Genomic DNA, 18,796 nt, shown 5'->3' with positions numbered 1-18,796 from the left:
TCAAATAATGTTTCTGGTTCCTCTTGACCAGTCCTGCATATCTGCTTGGCGATAGCTCAACCCATTTCTTTTTGCAACCTATTCCTTTTTATACCCAGCAGCTGAGGTATAAAGCCAGCCAATTGCAACCTATCCTGTCATAGATTAAACTGAGAGGCCCCAGTGATGTTACATCTCAATGGGGTTGGTAAGTCCGAAAGAGATTCCAGCTGTAGGGCTATTTGTGATCAACCACTTTGAGGGTCAGACAAAGTAGGAGGGCCATTTTCAGTGAGAAAGTTGTGGATGAGGGCTGGTTTTAGGGCAATAAGGAGATTGCCCATTGCTATGAAAGTCTTACAGGTTGTATAGGAGGGATGTTAATTGTAATAAAGGGTGCTGTTAGTTATCTTGAGTGGTGCTGCTAGCTGACCTTTTGGCTGGTTGGTGAGAAAGTCATGATGGGTTAATGATGGAAAGGAGCTATAGGAATATAGCTATAGTTCTTGTTTGTTTGAGATTGAGTTGAGAGGAGCGTCCTACAGTCTATTTCACAATATTTTATTTTATTTATTTTGTCAGAACATATAAAAGATAGCAGATATTAGTACAAACAAACATAAATCAAGTACAGATAAATGAAGACAGTAGGACACGAATGGTAGGCATGCTGGTGTGCTTATGCATGCCCCTTAAAAAAAGGAAACCATTTCATTGAGGATCTCATTTTCAATCTAGTGAACTCGGTCTCAAATTGCTGGTCGCAAACATCCAATTTGCTGTAGATTTTGGTCATTTTCTGAGCGTTTCATGGACAAATAGGCAGAGATGATGCCCAATGGCAAATCCTGGATGGGCAGAGGTAGAAATATTGTCAGATTCACCCTTTTTAGTTTCAAAGGCTCAAAGTAAAAATCAAGATGCACCTCAGCTTGGCTAGGAACATTGCTTCTAAAATGCTGTAGTATGAATGCTTGGAGCATAAGCACAAGGCAGGAAACTTACTATTGTAGCCATCCTGCCTCAAAAAGTTTCTATCTGCCTTTCTGGGCTTGGGGTTTGAGTTGATGTTGGGTTTTGCTCACCTGTTGTGCTGAGAAGTTTCAGTCTACATGCACTGTTGGCTAAGAAAGCTCAGGAATTCATGACTTCCATAAAGATCAGTCTCAGGTTTGTCACACGCAGGAATGCACAAGTCAGACTCCATATTTCCCTTGGAATACAGTTTCATGAAAGGCATATGGAGGGTATCAGCCCGTTCCATAGTCGGAGAGGGGTGGCATAGAAATCCAATCAATCAATCAATAAATATTACTTCCGGGGCCAATTGATTGCAACCTGACTCTTTAAAAGATCCCATTCAGATACTCTCTGAATTGTATACTCTAGTTCAGGGGTCTCCAACCGCCGGTCCGCGGACCGGGACCGGGCCGTTGGGGGTTTTCAGCCGGTCCGCGGCGCCAGGGCCCCCTCGGCCTTTCCGCGCTGCCCACCGCCCGCCCGATTTGCCCCCTCTGCTCCTCTGCCACCTCCTGCCTTTCACCGCAGCTCCTCCCGCACCCGGAACGCACGCCCTGCCCGCCTCACATTTGCTGAGAGGACTTTCGCCCCGGGCTCTCAGCAAGGGGGCTGCATGAGAGGCGGGGCCGGCGGAAGGTGATATTCAATGTCGGGGGCGCACGGGCGGTTTTGCGCGCGCTCCCTATCTCCCTACTAGCCCACTCGGAATACTGTATTCAAAATAAGAAAAGCCTTCGCCGGCAAAGGCTTTTCTTATTTTGAATACGTATTCCGAGTGGGCTAGCAGGGAGATAGGGAGCGCGCGCAAAACCGCCCGTGCGCCCCCGACATTGAATATCACCTTCCGCCGGCCCCGCCTCTCATGCAAACCCCCTTGCTGAGAGCCCGGGGCGAAAGTCCTCTCGGCAAATGTGAGGCAGGCAGGGCGTGCGCGCGTCACCGCTGAGAAGAACGGAGAGAGAACGAGAGTGAGTGAAAGCAACAGACAGCAAGATAGAGAGAAAGTGAGAAAGAGATAGTGAGAGAAGGGGGGGAGAGAAAGAGATAGCAAGAGAGAGAGAACAAGAGAGAGAAAGAGCGTGAGAAACAAAACAAGAGAGAAAGAGTGAGAGAGAGAGAAAGCAAAAGAGACAGAAAGAAAACAAGAGAGAGAAAGTGAGAAGAAGAGAGAGAAAGAGGGGGAGAGAGAGAGAAAGAGAGAGGGGGGAGAGAGAGAAAGAGAGGGAGAAAGAGAGGGAAAGGGGGGAGAGATAGCAAGAGAGGGAGAGAGAAAGAGAGAGGGAAAGGGGGAGAGAGGGGGGAGAGAAAGAGGAGATAAAGGAAGAGGAGAGAGAGAAAGGAAGAGAAAGAAAGAAAGAGGGATAGAAAGAGAGAGAGAGTGAGAGATGCTCAGTGAGCCTTTCTTTGAAGTTGCCTTTCTTTCTTTCTTTCTTTCTTTCTCTTTCTTTCTTTCTTGCTCTTTTTCTTTCTCTCTTTTACCTTTCCTTCCTCTATTTCTTTTCTTTCTCCTTCCTACCTTCTTCCCTCCCTCCCTCCAGTCCTTCCTCTCTTACTCTCCCCTTTCATAAGTTTCCTTGCTTCCTTCCTCTGTTCCTGTACCTTCCCTCTTTCCTTCTTCCTTCCTTCCTTCCTTCCTTTCCTCCCTTCCTTTCCTCCCTCCATTTCTTGCTTTCCTTTTCCTTCCTCCCTTCTTTCCTCCCTCATTCCCTTCTTTCACTCCTTCCTCTCTTACTCTCCCCTTTCACACCTTTCTTTGCTTCTTTGCACCCTTCTTCTGTTCCTGTCCCTTCCCTCTTTCCTTCCTTCCTTCCCACCCTCCGTCCATTCATTCACCCATTCCTCTCTTGATCGCCCCTTTTACGGCGCCGCTGACAGCTAGCTCCCCCCCCCCACCGGGCCATGGAAAACTGGTCTAGCTGAAAGCCGGTCCCTGGTGCAAAAAAGGTTGGGGACCTCTGCTCTAGTTGATCCAAATGTTTTTTAGCAGATGCTTGCACAGTCATCTGCTAAGCAATTTTATCTTGCCTGTTTGGCCACTAGCGGTAAGACGTTTCCTTTAATTGCTCTCAACCAGTCTTTCTATTAGCTGATCTTAGAGGACACCTTTAGTTAGTGGCTCTAGGAGAAAGTGGCAGTAAAAATTCCTGGAGCACTGGTATGAAATGAATTTGACTAGGCAGAAGTACAAGCCAAATATGGGCCTACACTGTGGGAATAAAGGGGTCAAAGTTTCTTCGATTCTTTTTCATTGAATGAGCAGGATATTTTCCAGTTTTCTCAATAAGAATGGGAAATTCCATTTTAGCAAAGGAATAACATGTAGATCTGCTTGGCCATGGTGACCACTTTGCCCAGGATTTTGTTGATCATATCACTGAGATTTTCCAGAGATGACTTTATGGGCAGAGTGATGTGATTATGGTAATGTCTGCATATATCATCCAGAGATGTATTTTGATCAGTGAATCTCAGTGAATAGGGCTCTCTCTAGAATGAGCTCTGTTCTTCAGAGGCTTCATCCATACCTTTCCGAATACTTTTAGCAGAGGTAGTGGGGGCAGTGAAGGACTGCAAAAAAATTTACTACCACACTGTGGGCGTGGCTTATTTTGTGGGTGAGGCTTGCCAGCCATATGACTAGATGGGAGTGGATTGACGATCATGTGACTGGGGGAGGTGGCTTAAAGATCATGTGACTGGCTTTAAGGTGGCCAACTTGACGTCACTCACGTCAAGGGTTTGGGTTAGGGTGCCTGGCATTTCCTCTCCTCAAAGAGATACAATTTCCCTATCTATTTACTATTACTGAACATCCAAAATATACTAGTTAATTCTATGTAAATATGCCACATGTGTACATACATATTACACACAGGTACACAAAAATATACATTATCTGCTATATAAACTGTGTGTGCACGCATGCACAGCTCTTCTAAAATTATATACATTCAACCTAATTTACTGCAATAGGAAAAACATACCCAGAACCCAGAAGGGGGGAAAAAAGGGGGGGGGGATCAAAATTTTTCTATGGGTTCTGCATATCTGACCAAATTTTTTCTACCTGTTCTGTGTACCCGCCGTACACGTAGGAGCCCATCACTAAGTGGGCATGCTGAGTGCATTCTGGGAATTAATCAGCACCACACTTTGAGAGAGTATGAGCCTTGAAAGAAGTTCTGGTGGCCCTCCCCTGTGGATAAAGAAGCCCACCATGAACCCAGTTGTTTTGGATAATAATATTGTTTCCCTTCTGGAACAAGGTTATTCTGACGTAATTATCAGAACACAACTGCATCATTTCTATGAAGAAGCAGATTATCTGAACCCATTTTCATCAGAGTTCAGACCTGAGCTTGGGATAGAGGTGACAACTGGTTACTCTTGTGCCATGATGGCGAACCTATGGCATGCGTGCCACAAATGGTACAAGGAACCATATCTGCCATCAAACGAGCTGTTGCCCTAGCTCAGCTGCAGCATGCATGTGTGTGCCGGCCAACTGTTTTTCATCTCTTGCAGAAACTTGGGAGGGCGTTTCTTGTCTCTGGAGGTTTCCAGTGGATGTGGGAGGCCGTTTTCAACCTCCCAAAGGTCCAGGGGGCAGGGAAGCACGGGGGGTTCATGCACACAGGATGGACATTGAATTATGGGTGTGGGCATGCACACGCTCGTGATATTCTGGACTATGCAAGGGTTGGAGATTGTAAGCAGTGCTCAATGGTTTCATTACTTCTTTCAAATATTTCTTGGGGCAGGAGCTGGGCCAGAGCTAACCACAACAGTTGGTTGTTATTTAAGGTTGTTGTTACTTTTTTTCTAATTTAAACTATGGTTACTGTGAATAATTTGATATTGAGTGTGTTATTTTGTTAGCCACTAGCTATCTCAGCAGATTACTGCACAATCTAAATTCAATTAATAAAGATATGAAACAATAAAAGGTTTTGTATGATGATTGTTTAAGAAAAATCTCTGTATGAATCTCTGATCATAATGTAAATCCTAGTATGTAGGATCATGAATGGATCTAAATGATTCGTAAGTTTTCTCTCACCACCGATACTTAGGTAATTGAATTGAATTTTGAATTGAATTTATTAGATTTGTATGCCGCCCCTCTCTGAAGACTCCATGGTAAACTTCTATGGTATTTTTCCTTATTTAACAAAGTAATATATCTTAATGACAAAATACATTATTGCAGCTGGGACTTCTTATAGCAGGGTATTTAAACAGTACAAATTCACTAATATCAGAAAACAAGGTGTTTTTTTTAATGTTTTAGCAACAAAAAATATTAGGATGTGAAGCTAATTCAATTGATTTTCATTATGGAGTATTCTGACAGAATTACTTTGATTTGCTTATCCCTAAGTAATCATTAAGAATGCTATGAAATGGTTATTGTTTGGTTCCCATTCTCTGCATTCAGACCAAGAAAGAAAAAAATAGGATCTAATTTATAGTGAAGACATTTGAAACATATAGAAAAGGCCAACCAGCTTGTTTATTTGCAGTTTAGATTGTTTAGAACCACAACCAAATTCTTAGTTTGAGTTTCAACATACTATTAAGTAAAAAAATTGGAATGCCTTGCCTATAACCTGCTTATAAATTTTGTTGTTGCTGTGACTAGTTATTCCTGGCTGAATTTCTGTTTGGGGCTTTAAACAAAAGCTATCTTGTGTCAGGATGAATAATCCTGTAATTTTTAATGTGATGGCAATCAGAAATCATGAAATCTACCACCAAAATCTCATTTCAGTTATTTCCTTTAATGTGTCTTGAAATGTAAAGTCCAACTTCCCACTTAAAGCTCAAATGTAATTAATGGCTCAGAAAAATGATGCTGATCTAAAGTAACACAACTTCTTTATTATGTATTTTGTTGCTGCTTTTGAATCTATGGGAATTTTAGAGCACCTGTCAAGATAATATCTCCACACAATATTAGTAGTTGAGTCTATTTTCCTGTTGAAATAGCAGCAGGAGGAAGAAGCTAATATCAGATATCTGATAGTGGATCTTTCAGTACTTCCATGCAGCTGAAGCTCATTCCTAAATTGTGTGAGTCTCATATGGTTGCCAACATCATCTTGATTTTTAAATTAAACCCCTCTGTGGGATACGTCTTGCTTCGCCAATTCCGAACCAACATGTGGGATGTGCTTTGGTACTGTCATTTATTTATCCTTTATTGTTCTGAGCATCATTACCCACTGAATTTCCATGACCATAATATTATGGTTCAAGGGCCAAATGTGATTTAGCATGATATTGGGGGATTAGATCCATATTGTTTGTATTATTGTGACATTTTAAGTCATCTTTTTCTTAGTTTTGACATTTGCTTTCTGGAAAGACCACACTAGCACTATAGCCTTTTTGTGAATGGACACCTCCTTTTTTCATCACAGTATTGTGAATGAGAACTAACAATCCTGATTAACTAATACTTGTTCAAAATGATCCAAAAAGTTTGACCCACAACTTTCTAGCTTTTTAGGAGAGATTAAAATATTGAATGGGAGTGAAGAATATTGACTGAGAACATCAGACTGTGAGTTGCTTCTAAAATAGGGTTGGTCTTTTTGAACTTTACAGATGGAGTTTGCTTGAAAGTTCAGTGTTGTTCTTCTTTTACTTGAATGCTCTGCTTTTAGGATCTGATTAGAGAAATGGCTGAAAAGCCTCAGGTCTTCCAACTTATTTTGTAAATTTCAAAACACATCCTTAAAAATACAGACCAAAATGCTAGAAAATGACATTGGTTTTCCATAGTAAGAGAAGTGCTACATACAGTATTTGCATTACAATTCCAAACAGTGCTAAAATTTCACTTTATGTTTCGTGGGGACATTTTTGGACTGGGGGGAAAAAACCTCTTCTACCTCAAGCACATAATGCCTTAATATAAGATCATGAAATACACTGCTCAAAAAAATAAAGGGAACACTTAAACAACACAATATAACTCCAAGTAAACTTCTGTGAAACCAAACTGTCCACTTAAGAAGCAACACTGATTGACAATCAATTTCACATGCTGTTGTGCAAATTCCAGTTTGTACAGAACAAAATATTCAGTGAGAATATTTCATTCATTCAGATCTAGGATATGTTATTTGAGTGTTCCCTTTATGTTTTTGAGCAGTATGTATCTTTGGTCCATGAGAGCTTAAAACTGGACCTATGTACCATTCTGATGGATTCTTTTCCAATCTGCTAAATGGCATCCAGCAAATTTTGAAAGTCTACAGAGGGAGATCCCCCCCCACCCCCACCCCGCCTTAATGCTGATAAATGTCGCTAGTCACAGAGGGGAATCTTAAAAGCAGATAATTAGGAAGAGAAAGGTGTCTAATGAAAATTGGATTCCTTGGCTAGTGCTTTTATTTACTATCCCCTCCCATTCGTTAAACCAACCCTGCTTATTTTTTATTCTTGCTTGGTGAATGGGTTTTAAGGGTTGTTTTTCAGGCTTCCTGTCAAGAGGGAAACTTCCCTTCCCTCACCGGTAGTTTAAGTGTCAGGCTACCACTCCATTTCTGGTTACCCTTCTGTGCGGAAGGCCATCTTAGGCCTTTTCCTCCCAAAACTATCACCAGCATAGAAGCCAAAAATCTTCAGAAGAGAAGGATTTAGGGGTAGTGATTTCTGACAGTCTACAAATGAGTGAAGAGTGCAGTCAGGCGGTAGGGAAATAAAGTAGAATGCTTGGCTGCATAGCTAGAGGTATAACAAGCAGGAAGAGGGAGATTGTGATCCCGTTGTATAGAGCGCTGGTGAGACCACATTTGGAATACTGTGTTCAGTTCTGGAGACCTCGCCTACAAAAAGATATTGATAAAATTGAATAAGACAGGCTACAAAAATGGTGGAAGGTCTTAAGCATAAAACGTATCAGGAAAGACTGAATGAACTCAATCTGTATAGTCTGGAGGACAGAAGGAAAAGGGGGGACATGATCGAAACATTTAAATATGTTAAGGGGTTAAATAAGGTCCAGGAGGGAAGTGTTTTTAATAGGAAAGTGAACACAAGAACAAGGGGGCACAATCTGAGGTTAGTTGGGGGAAAGATCAGAAGCAAGATGAGAAAATATTATTTTACTGAAAGAGTAGTAGATGCTTGGAACAAACTTCCAGCAGACGTGGTTGGTAAATCCACAGCAACTGAATTTAAACATGCCTGGGACAAACATCTATCCATCCTAAGATAAAATACAGGAAATAGTACAGTATAAGGGCAGACTAGATGGACCATGAGGTCTTTTTCTGCCATCAATCTTCTATGTTTCTAAGCCACACGGTTATGAAAGAGCATCCTGTTGTGGGTGTTGTGGCTGCTTGTCTGTTGTTTGGCTCAGACAGGTGCCTGGGGTGGTGGCGGCAGCAACAGCAGCAGCAGCTGCGCTGTTATGTAAGTGGGCTCAGGCGACGTCTGGAACAGTCTGCCTCAACCAGAGGCTGGTGAACTCATTAGCAGCCGCTCAGCCAAGCATCTGAAACCAGTCCGGCATGACTGCAGCTGCACGCTACAGCATCTCCAGAGGTTTAATAAGAACAAAGTTGGGTGTGGGTGTGTTTTTGTGTGAGAAAGTTTTTTTGCTTCTGCGGTCCAAACATGTCCTCCTAATCCTGCAGCTGTCTCTTCCAAAATGTTCTCATGCAATGGGCTGATTATATGGAAGCTTCCACTGAACTGGTAATAGCGTAACTATAAATACTGCTTTGCTGAGAGGAACATTTTTTTAAAACACAGTTAGTCCTCGACTTATGACCACGATTGAGCCCCAACGTGTTGCTGAGAAATTCGTTAAGTGAGTTTTGCCCCATTTTACAACTTTTTCTTTGTTCAGTGAATTATCGCGGTTGTTAAGTTAATAACATGGCTGTTAAGTGAATCTGGTTTCCCTATTGACTTGGCTTGTCAGAAGGTTGCTAAAGGTGATCACATGACCCACACACGGACATGGACACTGCAACCATCAGGGTCAAGCATCTGAATGTATCTCGCATGAACGTGGGGTGCTGCAATGGTCATAAGTGTGAAAATGGTCATAAGTTACTGTTTTTCAGTGCGATTGTAACTTTGAACGGTCACTAAGCGAACTGGCGTAAGTCAAGGACTACCTATATATAGTAGAGGTTGAAAAACCTTGTAGAATAATATGGGTAGATTTCTGGACTTTCAAAATTGCCAAAAGGTAGAACTGTTTCTCTGGCCCTTAAAGTAAAGACACCTTCAGAGTCCCTGCTTGTGCTGAGCTCAATTATATTAGACTCAGATAGTGGAAATGTTAGCATAGATAATTCCTTAGCTATGAAGGCAGTTGCACTGCTATGGGAAAACTAATTCAAGTCAGCCTTCTACAATCATTCACTCTAAAATGGAAGTCATCTTAAACCAGTGATGGCGAACCTTTTTTTCCTCGGGTGCCAGAAGAGCATGCTATTACACATGTCTGAGTGCCCACACCCATAATTCAATGCCTGGGGAGGGCAAAAACAACTTTCCTCGCCTCCTGGAGTCCCTCTGGAGGCAGGAAATGGCCTGTTTCCTAACTTCTGGTGGTCTCAGTAGGCTCCTATTTTGCCCTCCCCAGGCTCCAAAGGCTTCCCAGGAGCCAGGGGAGGATAAAAACACCCTCCCCCATCATCCTGGAGGCTCTCTGGAAGCCAAAAATCAGCTGGCTTATACCCATGTGCACAATGGAGCTGAGCTGGAGCAATGGTTCACGTGCCTGCAGATATGGCTCTGCATACCATCCATGCCATAGGTCCGCCATCACTGTCCCAAAATGAATGGAAAAAGTTTAGAACACATGTTAGAATATGTCATATGTAGACAGGGGCATGGCCAACACCGGAGTGGCATGGAGTTCTCCACGCTGTGCAGGGAATCCTGAATTCTAGCCACTTGGAGATCCAATATGGCTTGATACCAAGTCAGAGCCTCTCTGGAGGGGAGGGGGAAAGAGAGGCATTAGTGAATGGACTCGGTGTGATTGCAACCCACCCCCAGGAAACCTACACCAGCCTCTCAGCTGGCAGCTGCAGAATGTGACCTGCTGTCATCCCAGCTGTGGCAGCTACAAATGGAAGGATTGCTTAAGAGATTGTGAGTCATCTGGGGAACAGGATTGAAGCATGTGATGGAAAGAAAAGAGAAAATCTGGTGAGAGTTCGCTGATCTAAAGTGTTAGAACAGGAGTAAAAAATCAACAGGAAAGGAAACTGCTTTAAAATGGAGAGAATGGCTATCTAGCAAGTTGAAAAACCATAGAGAAAACAAAAGGAACTTGATTTAAAGCCCAATTTTGAGGACATTTTATTTTAAAAGACTGGATGAAACTAAAAGGACTGAAAGTGACTGAAAAATAAAATTTGGAAGTGAATATTCTAACACTAAGGGAATTTTAATATACAGTGTTCCCTCGATTTTTGCGGGTTCGAACTTCGCGAAAAGTCTATACCACGGTTTTTCAAAAATATTAATTAAAAAATACTTTTTGGTTTCCCCCCCTATACCACGGTTTTTCCTGCCCGATGATGTCATATATCATCACCAAACTTTCGTCCACCTTTAATAAATATTTTTTTAAATAAATTTTAATAAAGAAACATGGTGAGTAATAATCTAAATGGTTGCTAAGGGAATGGGAAATTGCAATTTAGGGGTTTAAAGTGTTAAGGGAAGGCTTGTGTTACTGTTCATAGCCAAAAATAGTGTATTTACTTCCGCATCTCTACTTTGCGGAAATTCAACTTTCGCGGGCGGTCTCGGAAGGCATCCCCAGCGAAAATTGAGGGAACACTGTACTGTATTCTGTAAAGGAAAAATGGAGCTGTGCTGCTTGGAGTGGATGGTGCCACCTACTGGTTGGAAGATTAATTGCATCAGACTGGGAATATATTCATGTGGACAGCTGAGACTCTCCTTGGACAGAAAAAGTTATCTTGGAGCTGAAAAGAAACTCAAAAACAATATTATGATTTGGACTGGCTTAGGCTGTATTTGTGAAACTTGGTGAACTGGATTAGATTATTTTAAAAGAATATAAATGAAGAACTATAAAAGACTACAAACCTTATGAGAGGATGAGATAGAAATATAAGAAATATAACAAAGTCTACGGAGCGGGGCGGCATACAAATCTAAATAATAATAATAATAATAACAACAACAACAACAACAACAACAACAACAACAACAACTTGAAGAAAACAATTTTCAAAGTTGGACCTAAACAGAGACATACTGTATTTGTTAAAAAGAAAAGAAACATATTACTAACTGACTAACTGATAATATCATTTGTTACTTAAAATATACTATAAAAAGCTGTGGAAGCAGGTCAATGCTAACAGCTGGAGCTTGATTTCAAATTTATGATTTTGTGAAGTGTGATTTTGATGAGATAGAAGTGTGTGATCATGTGGAACTGATTGGACTTCTAAAAGACAGGTGAAGATCTAAAATGGAATTTTATGCAGATTGGAGAAGGAAAGGAAATAGAAAAACAGTTGGAATACAATGAACATTTACAAATTATGTCATCAAGAAATGGAAACAATGAGGATGAAGAAAAATAAAAGAGTAAAGAGGAGAACAGATCTGAAAAGGAAGAACAAAGGGATGATTAGAGCAAATTGCAGTGACAAAAGGAAAAAAGACATTGAAAATGAAGGACAAGTTGATTATTATGTTGAGATGTATGATTACCCTGGGATTTACAGTGATAAAAAAGAAACAAGAGGTGGAAGTAGGGAGAAAAGAGTAAGAGGAATTGAAGGTACACCTACACAAATAATACACTTAAAAGGGGGAGAAGGAACTTGGGGAAAAATAAAATGTTGGTAGAAAAGTAGAATAAAGAAAAAAACTAGGAAAATGGGGGCGGAGAAAATATAAGGGGAGAGTGGAAAAATTAAAGGAAAATGGATGATTGGTATTGGAATGTTATAGAAATATTTCTTTATTTAGAATTATTATATTATATCTAATTGTGATAAGAATATCAATTGTTTAAAATTTGGTATAAATAATCAGTATAATCGAGTTAAAAGGTTTTTTTATAGATCAATAACTTTATATTATATTGATAAAGAGTTGGTGGGGTTAGATTAAATTTTTAATTTAATGTAATTAAATCTCTGTACTGACAGAGAAAGAATGAGGGTGGATTAAGTGTTAGAAAAATATATAATATGAATAATTATTATTTTTACTTATAAGACTTGTTTAAACATAAGATTTGGATAATTTATGAAGTTCATACAAGACTGATAGGATTTAGATGACTATGGAAACTGTTAGGATGATGAAAGATTTTAATAACAAATAATTAGTATTACTGTAAGTTTTTTATTTGACATTAAGCAGCTGATGTGTTGGATTTTTTTATTATGGAGAATTTGGTTTTCAACCAATAGATGGAAGAGTAAAGGCAAATATTATTGGTTAAATATAGAGAAAGGGGAGATATAAGAGAGAGAAATTAGAAATTTAGGGCATTTAGAAATGTCAGAACTGGGGTGTGTGTGAATGATGAATAAATATATTAAGTGAGGGGAGGGAGCAATATGGCTTAGAATTAAGAGGCATGAGGGATAATAAATATTTTTGAAGGTAAGATATAGTGGTTTATTTGGGAATAAAATTAAAATTAATTGGTGGTTTACCAAGGAATCAAAACAAGTTTGGGGCGAGGCAGCATTAGATGAGTAATATATACGTAGAGTAAAGAATTATGGTATATATACAGAAAAGTTATAAACATAATGATTATAGGAGAGGTACTGTTAGTCTAAAAAGTACAGCATATGTCATCAATCTGTTAAATATGAGATGAACTGAGATAAGTACTCAGGGAGAGGTAAAGAGGGAAAAAGAGGAAGTAAAAAATGAAGAGAGGGATGAAGGAGTGGAGGGTTGGAGAAGAAGTACGAAGGTAGGAGGAGATGGAGATAGAAGGAGAGAGTTTAACAGAATGAAGAAAAACAGACTGATGAACAGGAAAAAAATAGGTGCGAAATAGCATATTGATTTTTGATTGAATAAAAATGTATACATATGATGTTATTGCCATTTTAAGATATATGTGTTGACATAAAAATGGAAATTGTGGAGAAAACAATTTTAAAAAAATACAAAAAAAAGAATATGTCATATGTAAGTGATATATTGAGAGCTGAAGAAGCTTCTTGGATGAGAAGCGAAAAGTCTTCAAAGAAAAAGCAGAAAGTCCAGTTGCCTCTTGAAAAAGCACCTTTGGGATATATGTAAATATGCAACTGTACCTAATGCCTCTTGTATGGTGCTGGGCTTCCTGAGTCATTCAATTATAAGTCCTCTGTTGACTTATAGAATCACCACTGAGTGTTTAACATTGCTTAGAGATATTGTTTTTAAAATACAGATTCAGAAGATTTGCATCTGAAGGAAAGTGAAAAGGGGTAAAAGATACAAATCTTAGTTGCCATTTCCATGCATTCCAGAGAGGCATTTAGGGTTAATTCTGGAATGCCCCTCTGCCACCAATCTGAGGTCACTGCTTGAGGAATGACCATTGTAATCCTGTTTCTTCGAAACATTCTTCCTGAAGGTTTACAGTCAATTGCTTATAAATTCCATATATGTTTGCTACTAAAAATGTGCCTGTGCTGTACAAAACACACATCAGCTTATGAGCTTAAAAAAACTTTAGAACTTGAAACATGCTTGGTAACATTCCTAGAACATATTAGAGGCATAGTTTTTGTTTTGATTAGGTAGATTTGGATTGACAGCAATGTGCAGTGTGCATTATACATACTACTTTGATGTTTGCTGGTAGAGAGTGGGATGCCTGAGCATTTCAACATGAGGGCTGAAAGCAGTTTATTTTATTTATTTATTTATTTATCATTCATTCATTCATTCATTTTGTCCAATACACAATGAGGGTTTTAGTGGGTATATATCTATATACACATAGTAAAATACATGGTGATGGTTATAGAAGAGATACTCATAGTAAAATATATCTAAGAAAGAATAGAAGAGAAGTTATAGTAATAGAACATATCAATGAAAGAATAGAAGAAGAGATATAGGAATAGGAGATATAGGAGAGCAATAGGACAGGGGACGGAAGGCACTCTAGTGCACTTGTACTCGCCCCTTACTGACCTCTTAGGAATCTGGATAGGTCAACGGTAGATAATATAAGGGTAAAGTGTTGGGGGTTTGGGGATGACACTATGGAGTCCGGTATTGAGTTCCATGCTTCGACAACTCGGTTACTGAAGTCATATTTTTTACAGTCAAGTTTGGAGCGTTTAATATTAAGTTTAAATCTGTTATGTGCTCTTGTGTTGTTGTGGTTGAAGCTGAAGTAGTCTGAGCCTCTGGACTCTCACAGGTTCAGACAAATTCAACAGCTGAATCCATTGGAGACAAGTAATCTCAAATACAAACAAACCCAAACCCTATCCATTCATTCTTGCATTCATTCATTCTCCCATTATTCTCTCCCATTATTCTGTCCAGGTACCTAAAATATAACAGATAAGAACCCATGTACAGGATGGAATGGAAGTTTCAGTATAACATACAAAGCAAGAAGCAATTACAACAAAGGTCAGAGTATATGCACTGCATTTATGCATGTAAACATGATTTTAACAGAAGTATAAAAACTAGCAACATTCATTCCAAAAATAAGTAAAAATTATAGCATCAAATTAATATTCTGTAAATATAATTGTTCTATTAATATAAAATCTTAATATTTTTTCTTTTAGCTTTATCTAAGATTCTGAAACAGTTACTGACATGGGAAAATTACTAGGCATGAGAAGTTGATTTTATCAAAGGTTCTTTTAATTCAATCATCTGTCTCTGCTTTTTACTGTTCTGGATATTTTGTATTCAACAATAGCACTCCTTAAAAACATACACACCCATGGACATTTCCACATATCCTCAGTCATAACTAGAAACAAATATTCATTGTTGATATTTTGTGACGTTGCCTAGTGTTGAGTCAAAGTACAAATCACAAAAAGATTCCAGTGGAGCTAATAATGACAGATTATAGCATCATATTGTGAAACAGAAAGTCCTGGCACAGAAGCCAATAATGTTTGCTGCAGAACAGTGGGTAGAAAAGCTTACATAAGCAGAGGCCAAGGCTGTTGGGCTCAGAGGCAGACCTTGTAGGAAAACCAATATTAAGGATGGATTAGAGTTGGTAACCAACCTTCCCCAATCCAAAAGGACTACGAGCTCCAGAATTCCTATCCGTCCAAAATATCTAGAAAGCACCTACCGGAGGAAGAAAGCTCGAACCACTACTATAGCACAGCCAGAATTTATAAGCCAGAATTTTATAAAATTTGAAGAGTGTGTCAGTCTTAATATCTAACGTTTTAGAATAATTTGTTAACAGTAAGTATAATTTAATGTGATGAGTATAAACTATTTTCACCCGACGTTAACCCAATAGCAAATAAGCCACATTATGGCTAATAATAATAATAATAATAATAATAATAATAATAATAATAATAATAATAATAATTATTATTATTATTATTATTATTATTATTATTATTTATTAGATTTGTATGCCGCCCCTCTCCATAGACTCGGGGCGGCTTACAGCAATGATAAAAACAATATATAATGACAAATCTAATACTGTAGTTGGAATCTAAAATAACAATAATACATTTAAAAAGTCTAAAAAACAAGAAACCCCAATATATAAAAACATACATACAGTCATATCACACACAAAAAACTATATAGGCAGGGGGAGATGTTTCAGTTCCCCCCGCTTGACGACAGAGGTGGGTTTTAAGGAGTTTACAAAAGGCAAGGAGGGTGGGGGCAGTTCTAATCTCTGGAGGGAACTGATTCCAGAGGGTCGGAGCCGCCACAGAGAAGGCTCTTCCCCTAGGTCCCGCCAAACAACATTGTTTAATTGACGGGACCCAAAGGAGACCAACTCTGTGGGACCTAACCGGTTGCTGGGATTTATGCGGCAGAAGGCGGTCTCGTAGGTACCCTGGTCCGGTGCCATGAAGGGCTTTATAGGTGATGACCAACACTTTGAATTGTGACCGGAAACTGATCGGCAACCAATGCAGACTGCGGAGTGTTGGAGTAACATGGGCATATTTGGGAAAACCCATGATTGCTCTCGCAGCTGCATTCTGCACGATCGGAAGTTTCCGAACACTCTTCAAAGGCTTGCTGCAAAATGTGATGTCATATGCCTGCATTGCTTACCAACAGGCAGTCCCAGCGCTCCCAGTTTTCATTGTAATCCCAGGACTGCATGACTGGTTTAGCAAGGACCTCACGTGACAGTGATATAGGAAGAGGCGAGAGTCTCAGACAAGCAGGTGGGCAGGCAGGCACCACGGACAGATGCCACGATCTGCAGAGTGGCAGGTGTAAAAAAAAGCCCAACAACCTTGGAAGTAATTTGCAATCTCCTGTGGCTTTCCCATTGTCTTTGCTTTTGGGAAGCTGGCAAGGAAGGTTGCAAATGGCAATCTAATGACCATAGGAGTCTGCAGCAGTTGTAAGTGCAATCCAGTTGCCAAGCATCCAGATCATGATGACATGGCTGGAAGAGGGTACCGGGATAGCTCGAACCTCAAGGACTAGTCAGAAGTCTCACTTGTTCAACACCACAGTAACTTTGAATAATTGCTGAAGGTGTAGTCATATCCGTAATTGCATAACATAGGGATTTTCCTCACCACTGATTTCACAAACACACATTTAAAGCTCAATGTCTTTATATATATATTTGTGTGTGCATGCATGTGCGCCTGTGTATGTATGTGTGTGTGTGTGTGTGTGTATATATACACACACACATACACATACAGTACATATATATCTATATCTATATCTATATCTATATATATGTTTTCGTAGATTTTCACGGGTACAAGTATGACGGTCTTGGTATATTCGGGTTTCTTCCCGTGTAGGATTTGGAAATTTCGGGCGATATTTCCCACTTGTCATCTTCAGGCTGGTGTTTCTGTCCTTGTTCTGGACAGAGAGGGGCGGCATACAAATATTATTAATAATAATAATAATAATAATAATAATAATAATAATAATAGAACAAGGACAGAAGCACCAGCCTGAAGATGACGAGTGGGACCTCGTCGAAACGTCGCCAGAAATTTTCAAATACTACACGGGAAGAAACCCGAATATGCCAAGACTGTCAACAAATATTGCACAATCTGTTTCCTGTCACTTGAAATACCATGCTGTTTCTTCCACATTTTTTAGTACAGGTCGTCTTTGACTTTTTAACAGATTAACAGTGTTGGAAGGGACCTTGCAGGTCATCTAGTCCAACCCCCTGCGCAACCCCTACATCTACCTCAACCTAGGATAGAATTCAAAAATTCCTGATTATGAGGTAAGAGTCTCCGGAGAGGGGCAGAATACATATCTAATAAATACTAATATTAATACTACTACTACTACTACTGCTACTACTGCTACTACTACTAATAATAATAATAGCTCCACTTCTAAGCCAGATCCTCCTCCAAAGTTCATTTAGTGGCTGTTCGACACTGAAAAAAGTGACTTATTTTTCACACTTACGACCGATGCAGCCTCTCCATGGTCATGTGAACCAAATTCAGACGCTTGGCAACTAACTCACATTTATGACTGTCACAATGTCCCAGGGTGATGCGATCCCCTTTTGCGACCCTTTGACAAGCAAAGACAATGGGAAATCCAGATTCACATAACAACCATCTTACTAACTTAGCAATGGCAGTGATTCGCTTAACAACTGTGGTAAGACAGATAGTAAAATGGAGCAAAAGACACTTAACAAATGTCTCACTTAGAGACATTTACAAAATTCTGAGCTCAACTCTGGTCGTAAATTGAGGACTATCTCTACATTAATGTTTGTCAAATATTTCACAAAAAGCATTCATTTAAGTTGCTGTGATAGCAATCTACAACTATAGAGGAGACCAAGTGGAGTATAAAATACATGCAGAGTTTCCCAAAGATTTTCTCTGTTGCATTTGTAAGTCTCTGAATGCAATAATTCACACATTTGGCAATTTGTAATCTGGTACTTTTCTTAATCGCTGTGGCCATGTTTGCGTATCACTGCAGCGGTTGGGAAGAAAAAGAGAAGTTAACAACAATACACACAGGCAAAATTTGTGTTTGGAGAAAGAGTCTGGTATGTGGAAGGATGAATGAAGCAAATGGACCTGCCAATGTAAAAACGGATTATGATCAGGTCTGCAAAATCGCAGTGTGTCCAAATAAAATAGTAGCTTTGCTAAAATTCCAATGAATCAAATAATTTGATTCAGCCCTACTAACAGACATTTAGAGATTGCTCCGGTCCAAAGCAGTGGTGAAATCTATTTTTTTTTTACTACCGGTTCTGTGGGCATAGCTTGGTGGGCATGGCAGGGGAAAGATACATTCCCATCCCACTCTAGGGGAAGCATACTGCAAAATCCCTATTCCCTCCCCACTCCTGGGGGAAGGTTATTGCAAAATCTCCATCCCCCACCCCACATACCCTGAGACCAGCCAGAGGGTGGTGGTTTCTGGTTCTCCGAACTACTCAAACTGTCTGCTATCAGTTCTCCAGAACCTGTTAAAACCTGCTGGGTTTCACCTGTGGTCCAATCCTGGCACAATCCTGATGAAAAGTGCTGTTGTATTACTGGTAAGGCCTGTATGCCCTAGGTAAAAAGCTAAGCTGTGCAGTCTAATTTCC

The sequence above is a fragment of the Erythrolamprus reginae genome, chromosome 2 (assembly GCF_031021105.1).
Source record: "Erythrolamprus reginae isolate rEryReg1 chromosome 2, rEryReg1.hap1, whole genome shotgun sequence".
Classification (NCBI taxonomy): domain Eukaryota; kingdom Metazoa; phylum Chordata; class Lepidosauria; order Squamata; family Dipsadidae; genus Erythrolamprus; species Erythrolamprus reginae.
This window is presented reverse-complemented; position numbering follows the sequence as displayed.